The sequence below is a fragment of the Balaenoptera physalus genome (assembly GCF_965194825.1).
Source record: "Balaenoptera physalus genome assembly, chromosome: 13".
NCBI lineage: Eukaryota > Metazoa > Chordata > Mammalia > Artiodactyla > Balaenopteridae > Balaenoptera > Balaenoptera physalus.
The window spans coordinates 95,060,053-95,069,447 of NC_138892.1; the positions used below are offsets into that span (position 1 = coordinate 95,060,053).

The 9,395-nt window shown below is 35.8% G+C and overlaps 1 protein-coding gene across 1 annotated transcript in view; it reads right to left on the reverse strand.

Moving 5' to 3' along the window:
• Positions 1-9,395, reverse strand: part of LOC309641685 (uncharacterized protein) — a 406,435-nt gene that overhangs the window by 109,528 nt on the left and 287,512 nt on the right. The window lies entirely within an intron of this gene.

Genomic DNA, 9,395 nt, shown 5'->3' on the forward strand with positions numbered 1-9,395 from the left:
TGATAATCATTGCTTAGATCCAATAGTTCTTAAGGTGTTAAAATGATAAATTATTTCCTTAATTCTTAGCTGGTAAGATTCTAAGAGATATTTCCCCCTCAAGAGCAATTGTTTATGCTGAGGTACAGTTTGCATAGGAGAAGCAAGATGAATGCTTGGTTCTTTTTTTATATATATGCAGTCTTCTATATATATAATATTATATATAATATATATATAATATGTATATACATACATGTATGTGTGCGTATATGTATATGTATGTATTTTATTAACACATGGATTTAAACATCTTTGATGCCTTACAACATATTGCAATTATTATACTTAGTGATACTCAAGTCATCCTCCCTTTGACAAGGGAGTCTCTTCACTTAGACTTCTGTCCTTTTGGGATGACGCTAGTAGTCTTGAATAGCATCCTTATTTTCTGATGTGACAAGATTCATCTTGCATTTCCTACAACTGGCTGCGAGGTCTTTTCAGTGGCTATAGATAGAAAATATTGTTATCTTTGTTTTGTTTTAGATAAAACACATCATAAGTTCAAACTAATACTTCCAATTCAAATTCAGGAATACGAGGTTTTCACTTAACCTAGCTGATTTCATATCTGTTTCTCTCTTCTGCCATGCCCCAAACCCTGGTTTCAATGACATCAATATAATTATTTATTTGCTTTATCAATACTACATACACGATGGTCTCAGAATAATATAAACACTACCACCAACTATATCATTACTGTAAACAGGGTTTTTTTCTTTTTTTCTTTTTCAATTTATTTTGTCCCACTGGGGATGTACAATCCAACCGTTATGCCTTAAAGTCACTTGGGATAATTTCTCTGTGGGAGGATCAACAGGATACACTTTGAGGTTTCTTTTTCTTTTCACTTTCGATATTTAGGAGTTGCATTTTGTGTTTAATTTTATTTTTTTATTACGTAAAATATTTACATTTCCAAAGTTGCATCTTCAAAACAAGGTGTCTAAAGAAAAAAAAATAGTTTCTATCCCCCTTCCTTCCATCTCTTCCCTCCTTCTCCCATAGTTAACTATTTTTTTAAACTTTATGGTTTGTCTTTTCATTGAGTTTTAAATTATAATCACACACACACACACACACACACACACACACACAAACACACATTCTTATATCCTGGAGATTATTCCATAGTAACGTAGAGATTTTTCTCATTCTTTTTTTACACCTGCATAATAATCCATTGTGTGAATACATCATAGTTTATTCAACCATTTCTTATTGGTGAGTATTTGAATTATTTGCAGTATTTTGCTATTGTAAATGGTGCTTCAGTGAATAGCCTTGTTCACAAATACTTTTATATTTTTGACCTATGTATCTTTGGAATAGATTCCTAAAAATGGAAATCTATGTAATATTTCTAGTTCATATTTTGAAATATAATTTAAAATACTAACTCCGAATTCTAAACATAATAGTTATGGCTTTTTGGGTTTGGTAAAGGGCTTGGGGTAATTTTTGAATTAGTAAATTTAAAATTTGTGTGGCAGAGCAGTCACTATTTTCCTAGTGGAACAGTGTACTATTTCTCCATAAAAGAGTAATAAATATAAATCTATCAAAGAAACTAGGGCAATTCCAAAAGCAATAAGTGTGACTATGTTATATGTATGCAATATAAAATCACCATCATGAGCATAAATGTCCCAGGAAAAAACAAAGATGTTAAATTAGACCTCATCAGCTGTTTCTGAGTTTTCCGTTCAGTCTCATTTGGCCATAGCTTATTCTGCTCTCTATTAGTGTAAACTACTTCTCATTGGGTATGAAGTGATTAAACATTAATGGTTTTAACTATCATTTCTGAGAAGTGAGTGATGTAATAATAGAGTTACACTGGAAGTGTCATGATTTCTATATATCTACTCCAAGCAAAAGGAGATTTTTCCAGCCAAGGGGGCTTTAAAATTTCAATATCCATCACAGTAATATCAGGAGCACTGATCTCAGAAGACAAATACCATATGATATCACTTACATGTGGATTCTAAAATACAACAGAAATGAACCTATCTACAAAACAAAAACAGACTTACAGACATAAACAGACTTGTGGTTGCCAAGGGGGAAGGGGGTGAGGGAGGGAAGGACAGGGAATTTGGGATTAACAGATGCGAACTATTATATATAGGATGGATAAACAACAAGGTCCTACTGTATAGCACAGGGAACTATATTCAATATCCTGTGTTAAACCATAATGGAAAAGAATATGAAAAAGAATATATTTATATATATATATATATGTATATATACATATTTATAAAACTGAGTCACTTTGCTGTACAGCAGCAATTAAGCACAACATTGTAAATCAACTATACTTCAATAAAATTTTTTTAAAAACAGCACTGATCTCAGAGAGAAAATTCAGCTACCAGGGAGAGAGCACATACAGACTCAAAGCATGCTGGTAAGAAGCTGTGTTTTCATAGAGGTCAATTAACAATATCTCAATCCTTTAACAATTGCGAAAATGCTTATAAGATTACAAATATTCCAGCGTATAACATACCACATAGGACATAATAATTTAGAACAAAAATAGATAATAATTTAAATATAACAGGATCAATGTTGAACTAAAGTTTTCTTAGTCATTTTGATTAAATTCAGTTATTTAATGAAAAAGAACTAGAAAAATTTTCTGTATCCATTCATATTCTTTATATTCAATTGTATAGATCAGGCATTGACAAACTTTTTCTGTAAAAGGCCAGACAGCAAATATTACACTGAGTGAGCCAAGAGGCAAAATCAAGTGTGTTATGTAGGAACTTATATAACAAAAGAGAAAACAAATTTCCACATTTTTTATTGTTGAAATTCAAAAAATAATAATGATGGAGCACAAGTTTTTGTAGTTCAGATCTACTAGTGAAAAGAATGGAATTTTATTCAAAGGATAATATTTTGCTTAAGTGGGTTTCAAGGTTAGCGTTCTCAATCATCAAATTTATTGCAAGTGTTCATTAGGAAAAAAAAACACTTTTAGCTTGTCGGCCAAACAAAAACAAGTGGAAGGCCAGATTTGGTCCACAGGGCCTAGTGGACTGACCGCTGGCATAGAAAATTCTCATGATAGTATGGGTTCAATCAGTTCAACAGATCCTTTTGCTTTCTTTACAATCCCTAAATTAAAGAATCACCACTAGAAGGCAAACTCTCCATGTGTCTAGTCATTGATGTACACCAAACACCTAGAACAGCGCCTGGCACATAGGAGGCCCATAGTAAATATTTCTTTCATGAAACAATAGGTAAAATACATAAAATATTTATTTTATATATAGTTATTTGGACTAAGTGGAACCTAGCCAACTCATAGAGTCAAGATTCTGGGAGCCCAGGATGAAAATAAAACAAGAAACCCTACTTCACTTATTTCTGGGCATTCTATTTGTTTGTCCCACAATCACTGCTACTAGCGACTGATCTACTCAAGTGGCAGCACGTTCAGTGTCTGAAGAAAATTGAATAGAAGGAAGTCTTAAAGTGGGGGTAACTCCATGCATTTGTTTATTTATTTCTGAAAATTAACAAATGGTAATTTGGTTTTGGTGGCATCATGTTGGTGATTCAGAGAAAAATTAATTTAAAGATTATTATCCTAAGGCACTAAACCACAAAATGCTATTTAACACACAAGTTTAGCTTTGACCTCATTAATAGAGGCTACAAGCTTCCTACTATAATTATTCCCACATCTTGCTTTTCATATTTTATCACTGAAAAAAGAGGAGACCAACACCTGCCTCCAGAACAAATAGAATGTTTTTGAGTCAGAGAATATTTCAAATATTTTTCTAATTTAATCTCTTGATTTTAAATGTGAAGACATGGAGAGAGCAAGAGTATGTGATTTGCCTGTGTCTCATGCAAGTTAGTGGAAAGCTATCCTTAGAACCAGTTCTTGGTTCTCAACTCTGTCTTGTCATGAAAGATGAGTTATAAAGAAAGAGTAAATTACATTCCTTTAGCTATCGAGTTATAGATGTAGTAGCTCAGACAAGGATTTAGCACAGCCCTTATTTTCACGATTAATTCAACCCATGGGAAGATAAAATACAATTACTTCAGCAAATACTAACACAAAAATTTTACATTTGGGCCACTAATATTGTCTGTGCTACACTCAATACATCAGTAATCAGAACTTGATTAATTTTGATGAAACACTTGGTTGGGAGCAGGGTGCAGATGACAATTTCAAGAGAACAGACTGGGCACAGTTTGGGAACCAACTTGATTAAAGAAGCGATAAGGTTATCCAAATATTTGTTCCTTGTCCCATCTGTCTCTCTAAGGCAGCGCATTGCAAATGAGAACGAGAAGGTCAAGTTCACATACCACATATTTAGTTATAACTATTCTTATCATACTGAGGATATAACAGATTACCACTAATCTGATAAAATTATGACACATTAGAATAAATGCTGTTTTAATTGCATACTGTGGTAGAGTTTATAAGATGTTTTACATGTGTCTGACTTGAACCTCATAACAATATCATGAAGTGGGCAGGTGCAGTAAATTGGTTGCAAAAATAGCCTAAATTCTTCATCTCTTCAGGTATCCAGGCCCCTGGGTCACATGACTTTGCAGTTCTTCTCACTAATAAGGTTGTCTGTGTCCTAGAGCTTTAATTCTGCAGTCATACATATGACTTTCTTTGGCCAGTAGCATGTTAGCAGATGTGATACGTGCAGAATCTTGAAAAGGTGCTAACGCATTTCCGTTTCCTCTCTTGCTCTTTGCCGTGGCCATGTTAACATATCCAGGCTAGCCTACGAAAGCAAGAGTCAGCACGCTGTTTCTGTAAAAGATCAGATAGTAAATCTCTTTGGTTTTGTGGGCCATGTGGTCTCTACTGCTACTATTCAACTACTCAACACTGCCATTGTGACATGAAAGTAGCCGTAGCAAATATGAAAATGAATGAGCAAAATTGTGTTCTGATAAAACGTTATTTATAGAAACAATACATGGGCTGGATTTGGCCAATAAGTCATAGTTTGTTGGCCCCCATACTAGAGGATGAGACACATGGAATAGAGTTGAGTTGCCCCAGTAATCCTAGTTTAGATCATTTGGAATCACCCAAGCTCCAGCCAATTCCTAAATATGTGAGACAGTTAGACACACGTCCACGAGAATCACTTAGCCAACCTGTAGCTCACAGCAGACACATGAGCAAACCCAGCCAACATCAGCCCAACCCTGCAGAATCATTTGCCAAGCCCCTGAGTCATGGATGATTTGTTACATAGAACTATCGTGGCAAAAGAATATTAATACTGTAGGTAAAGTCTTAATTTTGCCATTTTAGTATTAAAGATGGGGCTTAAGGAAGTTAAATATCTTGGTCATTGTCTCGGGCAGCCAGAAAGTGTCAGAGCCAAGATTCAAATTTAAGTACTTTCAAATCTATTGTTCTATCCACTAGGTAAAGCTGCTTCAATCCTTTACTCTTCTCTTTATTTTAGATGGTTTTATTTATATAGCAATATAGATATAGATACGTATAATTTAGGGTAAAAGATGAAGAATTTTAGGCAGCTCTGACTCTCCACTGATTCCCCTCTTAGCTTGTAGCTATGGAAAATCATGTCACCCAGCCTTAAAATCTGGATGATTTTCTTTAAGTTGCTAATGCAGATCTCTTTGTGGTGTAGCACAGTCTATATCACCCTGGTTCTTATTTTCCGAAACTCCAGTAAGAGGAAATAACTTAAATGACCTACTCTTGCACGCAGCTCCTATCTCTCCATTTTACTGCTCCCATTTCATGCAGGGCTGTCGGGGCTTTCTGAATTAAATGTGACTTAGGGCCAGCGCTTGCTGACTGAAGAGTCTCATAGGTCCTATAGCTCATCCCCAATCTTGTACTTGAGCTGTCAAGTGTGAGAGATTGGTGCCAAATTCAACCCAACATAGCCCCTTCCCAGTAGTCTGCCTTTGACAACCCCTCCTTGTCAAATCCAACAGTTTACGTAGGATATATAGTGAATAAAGTACTCTGAAAGATACGAATGTAGAGGTGCTGCTTCCGCTGATAGCAGGAACACCTATCAGCTTCCCACAGGGTTGACATTTCAGGCTGGCAGCGGGGAGATGACCATAGGATTCTTGTGCTGCTGTTTCTAAATGGATTGTAGAGACTTTCAAGGCAAATTGCCTCACTTCTCACCATCTGTCTCCAAAAAGAGTCAGTGTGAAGCAACTATGCAACTCAAAGAAAAAATTTTTTTTTGGTATTTATAAAGTAGAACCCTCAGGTGAATGGTTTCTAGAACTTATACAGGATTCCCTAGGCTTGAGTCTCTCTACATTAAAGTTTAATGCTTTGGACACCAGAATCTCTCAGCTTGTCTTCCCACTGCCTGGAGAAATGTCTGGGCTTAGAATCATTGAATGTTAAGAGTGGGAAGGTAGGAAAAATAAAAATAAATAGGAACCGGAAGTTGTACATTTGGCCTTTGATAGTTAATCTCCTAGCTGAACACAGCATAGATATGGCAAGCTGCTCACTTCCAGGTCAAGAAGACCCAAGAAGTAGACTCTTTGTCCTTTAATATGGTGTAAAGAAGAATGTTTCACTCTGAAGAGGTATTAGATAGCCAAGGAAACAGAGAAAAGGAAGAATACAAAGACAAGGGTTGATTGTGCCTAAGCACCCACAATGGTGAGGAGCTTGTGTCATTAGCTTTGGTCTTTCAGTCCCACTTACAAGACTGGTCCAAGTGTGGAGATGAATGTGGGGTACTGTAGCCAATGAACTATGAGTATTTTTAGTCCCATTCATGACATCACCTCTATCTTGAAACAGATATATCAGATTACCTTAGTCTTATGCCATTGAACATTTGACTCATCCAACTCTCTTTGATGTGAACCCATGCTCTCCAAGCCACACAAGCCTTTTTTTTTTGCCACACAAGCCTTCCTATAGTGTGCAGAGCACTGAGTCGTGGAGTAACTTTGGTACCTTTGGCAGTGCTCCCCCAGAGAAAATCAAGAGAGGATTTCTGATCACGATTTAACTTCCAAGGCAGCTTGACCACAGGGCCAGAATGGAGTGATCCCTGGGATTCAAGACCACTAGACCATGGGACAGTTACAGGACTGAGTTTCAATGAATTCCTTGCTATTATGGTTTACACTCAAGTCTCATTTATGAGTCTACCTCTCAGGGCCTAGTCACATCAATACCCTGAAAGAGTACGTGTTTGAGTTTTCAAAGCAGAGGGTCCCACCCATTTGGCACTGCTTAGATAAGGTTTTCTCAGTCTTTTAAAACCACAGAGCCCTTTAATATATGTCAAATTCTGATGTCCCACCACCATCTTTCAACATGTCCAAGCCAAATAAGTACATCTTAGAGATAGATATCCCCACCTGCTAAGAAGATTCTACTCTACGTAGTACTACGTGAAATAACCATAGGGCTTATGTCCTAAATAATATTGATTCAGTATATTGTGTGTATGTGTAGATGCTAGCTGTAGAGATTTTGATAAAATCTGCCCCACCCTCCAGCCCCATTTGAGAGTCACTGCACCCTCTCACTAAAACTCCCATCACCGCCCTAGATGATGCTTCTATAAGAATTTCAGATAAATACCTTCTGATTTCTGCAGAAGAAACTTGACTTACTTATGGTAGAGTTAGTTTAGGGTTGGTGAGGAGAGACCAAGGCTTGAGTGAAGGGAGTGGTGAAATTTGAAGAAGTAACTTGTTACCTAATTATTAAGTGCATACATAATGGTTAGTACTGGTGATGGTGGTGGTACTAACTCCTGTGTGTATGTGTGTGTGTGTGTGTGTGTGTGTGTGTGTGTGTTGAGTGTGGAGTCTGAGAATGAGGTGTGTGAATGCAGATGTGTATGTTTGCGTACACGAATGAGAATGTATATACAAAGACAAAGAAAACACAATCCTTGTGTTCAAAGAGTTCTAATTAAGTGGTAGAAACGTGAACACATCCATCACATCCCTCCTAGGTAACAGCGTTAATACAAACTGTGCAATCGCTTCTCCACATCTGTCCCATCACAAGTCAAAGCCACTTATAGCACAGACGTCCCTCCAGAGTCCAGTGTGTCATGTGGTCAGGTGGGGATTCCTTGGTACAGGAGACACTGGACCAGTAAATATTCTTTCCTTCATCCATCCTTCTCCATTACAACAGTTTCACTAATAAATTCCCCAACATCTACAGCTTCTCTTCTGAGTGAAAATACAGTTAGAAACCATTTTAAATTGTCTTTACAACTATTATTCAAACTTGGAAATTGAAGTAGGTGAGCTCTAGACATTTTCATTTTTTCTTAAACATGTTCTGCACATATACATAGTTTTTATACCTCTAAGAACATATAATTTAAATGTCCTTTGTTTTTCCTGATAGTTGTTAAGTAATGGATATCAAATATTAGTAGCTGAGTGGGTAACCAATAACCACAGTACATTCTGCTACTACTCTTGAGAAGCATTACCAGGGAAGTAGAAAATTTATGAGAACAATTACAGAAGTGACGATGGTTAAACAAGTATCTTACACAAAACTCAGCTAACTGAATCTTTGTGCTCGATAGATTACTCAAATAATTTCCATATGGAGGACACTTTATTGTTTAGAATATCTTTTTTTCACATACATAGATCATTTGACCTTCAAAAAATCTCACAAAAGTTTAAGGAAACTACAGATTGGACAGAGTAAATAGGTTACCCAAATCCAGAGGGTAGGGTGTCTGTGTGTGTGTCTGTGTGTGTGTGTTTATGCAGGCAGATCTAATCCTTAAATTTTGAACTTTTCACTTCTGAGCTCATGATCTTTTCCATTAATTATACCACAAAGCTTTCCTGATATGCAAAGCTGCTTTTAACATTAGGAAAAGAAGTGAAAAGAAACTTGTACAGAATTCTCCATAGTCAATTGTCCAATATGTTTTATGGACTTAAGAGCTGCTCAAATTATGAAACTTAAAATATAAACACAGTGACCTTTCATTTGTGTGGTAAACCTAAATGAACCATTATGAGAGCCACTAAAAGCACTATTTAAGAAATATGTATTAAAATTAAGAGTAATCAAGAGATAGAAAAACTAATAATATAAATGGCGAGTATAAATATCAATATTTTAAAAGTTCATCCTTTATTACAAAGGTTTAAGTACACATAATTCAAGACAAAAAAATCTAAATATGTATGGATGTATATAGTGTTTATACGTTTGTAAACATATGCTTTATGAATTTTTATGTTTATATATTTATATTTTTATATAGAAACAAAGCTGAGCATTATTTGATGCTAAATCCATTGGGTGAAAGTTT